The 6013-nt window shown below is 43.0% G+C and overlaps 1 long non-coding RNA gene across 1 annotated transcript; it reads right to left on the reverse strand.

The window, feature by feature from the left end:
- Positions 1-4057: 4057 nt before the first annotated feature.
- On the reverse strand, positions 4058-4637 carry LOC124260358. The gene is made up of 2 exons (XR_006894055.1): positions 4467-4637; positions 4058-4171 (listed from the first exon to the last, which is right to left on the reverse strand). It is a non-coding gene; the product is annotated as an uncharacterized LOC124260358 (long non-coding RNA).
- Positions 4638-6013: the final 1376 nt, after the last annotated feature.

Here is a 6013-nt window from a genome sequence, read left to right on the forward strand (position 1 = left end):
TAGTGTTAAGCATAACGGAGTTATGCCCCCATATCATTATACGTGTATGACCTCTCTGTCGTCGTTTGACGTCGTACAAGAAAATCCATTTTTGACATTTATTGCGAGTCATTTTTAATGTTGAGCGTATATGTCGTTCAGATATCAGGCTGTATTTTCTTCGCTCACACTTTCCGTAAAGATGCCAAAATAAAAAATTCGTAGCACAGTGCTTTTATCGGTGCGCGATAAAAAGCGGAAAAAGTTACTCTTTTTTAACGCATAACAAAAACTTGGACAACATTTAGCAAGGTCTTTTTTTCAAACCGCCGAGGTAGTTGCACTTATATTTATACCAACGGATAGGAAATTTAATATTCTACATTTCTGTGTAATATATTTTATAGCCGTACGTAGATCCAGGACCACGCGACCGCAATTCTCGCACAACGTTCACTTTTCAAACCGTATGAAAATGTGCGCCTGAAAAAAACATCGGCATCAAGGGGGATATGAGCATTTTGACGTTTTCTATAGCCATTTTAACTAGGGGTTGTGGCCGTTTTGACTTTTTTGTGTGGCCATTTTGACTAGGGTCAGTGTGGCCATTTTTGTTGTGTGCCCATTTTGACCTGTTCCCTTTGTTCCGATGCCCACACTCTACTATGCAGTACCACGTTCTGAAGTGATAGCTAGAACTATCGGCATCATCGTGGCAAAATGTTAAACATGTTTAATATTTTGCCACGATTATCAAGATGCCTCGCGATTTCGATCTGCGATCTCTCACGCTTTAAAAGATGAGTTACGATTTTCAAAAAAAATCCCCATCGTGGCCATCGTCGCCTTATCGTGGCGTAGTGTATAAACGCAGCAGTATATCGTAGTGTAAACGACAGTTAATCGTAGCTATCGGGATACATCGTGAGAAAGTCGTAGCAGAAATTTGAAGAGATCGGCTCCTTATCATAATATATTAGTGGGAGAACCTTATCTTAATAACTGTCATAGGAACCGTAAGTATACCGCAAGTTTAATGTATAAAATAGAAATATAAACAAAATTTCATCTCGCTGGCTTCCATCTTGTTTAGCTGCACAGCGTTGCCGCGCAGGTTTACTAACATCCAACTCTTGTCTAAGGCGGTGCACTTCCTTCGCCAGAGTAACACGCATAGCTTCCAACCTGAGACGTTTCATTTCTGTTTCTAATTCGGCACATTCCATTTCGAGGGCGTGTGTGCTCCGTTCCATGTCGTTGGCTGATGCAATGGCGGGCTACCAGACGACATGGTTTGCCGAATCTGCGGTGAGAGAATGTCAGAAGACGTCCGTGGAGAAGGTTTTAGCGACTCAAGGGCTTCCATCATCTTTAGTCCAGCTTTCTGGCGTTTCGGTTTCACGTCGGTTTGCTCTGCAACCTCTTTTGATGACATTTTCTATACAATTTATCACTGCTCCGTGATGTTGAAAGCCTGACGCCGTGCTGGCGCTGATGCTAATATAAGGGAGATAACTGCAGCGATACTGTTGTAGAGGCAAGGGACGTTACTCGTACCATACCGTAATCAAAATCTATTTTACTCTGTAAAATATGACATATAAACAAAATTTCCCCGATTACAGCTGATTCAGTCGTAGGTAGCGAATCGGGAGGGATCGGGACTTACACCAGCCATCGTGGTCCAGTGAAATGGGGGCATTACTTTGAGTTGCGTGAAAATCCACTTTATACATCGCAGTCACAGTTGTAGCAAGTTGGGATTCAGGCGTAAAAGATTTCAACCGCAGCACGACTAAAAGTAACTTAACTCTTTCCATGATATAACATAATAGGTGTTGGGGATACGATGCCAATTTTTATTCACATTGACACATAAAATAACAAACTTTTCATATAAATACATAAAATCCTCCTCTCTTAACACTAGTAAAAATCTATCAGTAAAACAGGTTGCCCAGGGAGGTGGGCGGGTGTCTTTACACGTCGACTGCAGCCGCGAGACTGACTCTTCGTCCCGTATGACGACGAGTCGCATGCCCGTACGCACGCCGCGCACGTGCAAGTTTGCGTGGCGGGGTGCCGTTTTCCCGATACTGGCGGTGAGGCGCCCGTCTGTCCATGACCTGGAGTTAAACTTTAATAATATAAATTATTACCCCTTAACTCTTTCCATGATATAACATAATAGGTGTTGGGGATACGATGCCAATTTTTATTCACATTGACACATAAAATAACAAACTTTTCATATAAATACATAAAATCCTCCAAACCCCCAACACCTATTCTGCACATGATGCTGCTATTATCATATCTTTTGAAAGTTTATCATGGGTTACTCCATCTACAGAAACGTATCTTTCGTAAGCGTTTGATTTCCAGTCTCCATGGAGTTTAATGAGCATGGGTGACACGCCTATCTTGTAAGCGAAGGTACACCCCCCTCGCCTGAACGAATGGCCACTGTAGCTATCTGCCGGGTACCCACAGGCCCCCAGCACTTTCTTTAGTGCTGTAATAAAGGCGGTATACGTTAGACCACAGATCTTACCATCACACATGAAAGAAAACAGATGATTTGTAGGCGGTATCTTGCCTTGGATCTCACGCAGTGACCTGAGCGCTGTAACGGGGCACAAAGGGAACCCTTCAGACTGGCCAGTGGCAGTCGTAACACCCTCTGTCGAACTGAATAGTCTTAGAATGTCGAATGGTCACATAGGCAGTAGCATCATTAACAATTACATCACGAACACACAATTGGCGATCAGGAGACTTACTTTGTTTACCAGGTAACAGTGTAGACTTTCTCATGAAGGTGAAGAAAGCCACCAAACATGCACTCCAAAATGCGATGTTAAATGGGATAGATAAATCGAGTTTAGATCTGATTTGTCGCAGAATGGTTGGCGTGATAGGTAATTTCTGTGCCGGTGGCTTGCCTTTAATACGCATGACACCCCTTCTAACTAGACTTAACGTCCATGCAGTGAGGGGGTTGTCAAAGCCAGAGTTGAGATGTAGTAGTCTGATGACGTTGAGGTATCCGGGTATACTGTTAGCGTTGAGAGAGCGCGCTAGGAAGGCTATGTACCGGCCTATAGTCAAAGTAGAAGCTGGAAGTGGTGTAAGACTGAAATATACGCAGAACCTGAGATAACATCGTATCATCGCAGAGTAGGTTTTCTTAGTCGTGTATGCATAGGCCGCCTGCTTGTATGATGTCAGCTCGGCGTCTAACCGACACAGATCTGCTACCACTGGGCCTGCAAAAACGTCATAGAACTGAGAGTCATATGGTTTAACAAATTCATGTCATAACCAGCATTTTGTAACCATGACATATTGTCTTTTCTGTGGAGCCGAGAGATTTTGTCACTGATTGTGTTCCTCACACCCGGAATGTGTCTAGAGGTTAAGTGAAAGCCGTAGGATGCAGCTAGCCAAAATAAATGCCTTACTATCTTCATTGCTGCTGGGTTATGTGAGGTACCTTTGTTAATAGCGTACATAGTTGCCGAGTTATCGGTATAAATAATCACATGTTTCCCGCTCCATGCCGCCGCCCATCTCCTCGCCGCCACGCCAACGATCGCAAGTTCCTTGATGTTGATATGTTCATTACACAAGCATACCATGTCAGAACGCCACGCTATATAAACCCAATCACGATTGTAAATGCCGCCGCCGCCAGTGTCGCACGCATCTGTCGCAAACTCCTCGTAGGATATTGGTTCGCCTTGGATTACAAAGGTAGTACCATTACACGTATGACGACGAGTCGCATGCCCGTACGCACGCCGCGCACGTGCAAGCTTACGTGGCGGGGTGCCGTTTTCCCGATACTGGCGGTGAGGCGCCCGTCTGTCCATGACCTGGAGTTAAACTTTAATAATATAAATTATTACCCCGAAAATGGTGCTTCGCAATTTGACCATAAGTCATCACTATGTAGTAGCCAATCACAGACCCGGATCCCATCTCATACATGTGTTTGATACAAGTCATCTTTCATAGTTTTTTCATCCACAGAATCAGGGACCTTCTCCTACTTTGTATACTGTTAGTCGTACTGTGTGCACCGCTATCCCTTCTTTGTACAGCACTATCACTTCTTGGTACACCACTATCCCTTCTTGGTACACCACTATCCCTTCTTGGTACACCACTATCCCTTCTTGGTACACCACTATCTCTTCTTGGTACACCACTATCTCTTCTTGGTACACCACTATCTCTTCTTGGTACACCACTATCCCTTCTTGGTACACCACTATCCCTTTTTGGTACACCACTATCTCTTCTTGGTACACCACTATCCCTTCTTGGTACACCACTTTCTCTTCTTGGTACACCACTATCCCTTCTTGGTACACCACTATCCCTTCTTGGTACACCGCTATCCCTTCTGGGTACACCACTATCTCTTCTTGGTACACCACTATCCCTTCTTGGTACACCACTATCCCTTCTTGGAACACCACTTTCCCTACATTGTACACCACTTTCCCTTCTTGGTACACCACTATCCCTTCTTGGTACACCACTATCCCTTCTTGGTACACCACTATCCCTTCTTGGAACACCACTTTCCCTACATTGTACACCACTTTCCCTTCTTGGTACACCACTATCCCTTCTTGGTACACCACTATCCCTTCTTGGTACACCACAATCCCTTCTTGGTACACCACTATCCCTACATTGTACACCACTATCCCTTCTCGGTTCACCACTATCCCTTCTTGGTACACAAACATCCCAACTTTGTACTCCAATATTCCAACACGTCCAATCCCGGAACCATTGTCCTTTGTCCTTTTAAAGACCAGACCATGGATATAGTTTAATCTCTATCGTCAGAGATTCAAGACTCTTGTTGAAGCTGAAAGCAAATATCAGCAGAATCTGACTGCAAAAACAATGTATGAAATGTTGCACTTCATCGATAACAGCCATGACAAGTTTTGGGATAAGCTATTTGTGAAGGAACTAAACTTGGACACAAAATGTGCTCCTAAGCTGACGCGTTTCCTTATGCTCATGCATATGTATTTTCCTCCAGTCTTAGGTGGTATATATTGGTCTCGCCGAATCATACAAACGCTTTAAGCAGAGACTTATGATCAGGATATGTTTTGTTTTTCTAGTTAGTTTTTGTATCTCAATATCTTTGTTCTTAATATTTTTACCTTGTTTTGACAGTTATTCAATACTCAAACTGAATGTAGATACTGTATACATATTATATCGCCTTGAAACTGCCAGAGAGAGGGAGCTGAAGTATATATCCTTGTTTCTCATTTGGATGTTATATTTTGTTCTGATAATTAGATTTTTGTTCCGCGAGACCAACAACAACGTTTGTTAGGTTATCCTGGATGATATTTCTAACTGACTGTTCAAACGAGGTTCAATGGCATCATTGTTTTGTTGGTATGCAAGTTGGATTAAATCCAGTATGATGTTATTTGAATTTGTTCTGTGTTTTACTTTGCATGAATCTTTCTCAGAAAAAAGTGTCTCGTACTGATACCCACACTGTATATGACAGGCCAAGTTGCCGTAGTGAAGGAGACATACCTCGGAGTAATATGATGACTTGTAATAATCAGGGCCCTTATTCTCGAAACCTTCGTAGCCCTAAGAATTCTTAACTTTGATTTTAGCCAATGTGTTAAGAATGGGCTTAAGAAGTTCGTAGCTAGCCTCTTCTGTATCTCTCTCTCTCTGATCTCTCTCTCTCTCTCTCTCTCTCTCTCTCTCTCTCTCTCTCTCTCTCTCTCTCTCTCTCTCTCTCTCTCTCTCTCTCTCTCTCTCTCTCTCTCTCCGTATGTAGTCATGTCACCATAAGAGGGGGGAGAAAGTGACACCCCCTGGCTGATTCCAACTTTGATGATAAAGCACAATGGTACTATGGCAGTATTCGCTAAGAGCTGAACAGATATGATTGTCTAAATCCTGCACTAAACTTCATTTAAGATGAGTGTTTTCAAAAACACTTCATCACAATTTTCTCGTACATTAAAAC

The sequence above is a fragment of the Haliotis rubra genome, unplaced genomic scaffold, assembly GCF_003918875.1.
Source record: "Haliotis rubra isolate DU_JTF1 unplaced genomic scaffold, ASM391887v1 Scf1188, whole genome shotgun sequence".
NCBI lineage: Eukaryota > Metazoa > Mollusca > Gastropoda > Lepetellida > Haliotidae > Haliotis > Haliotis rubra.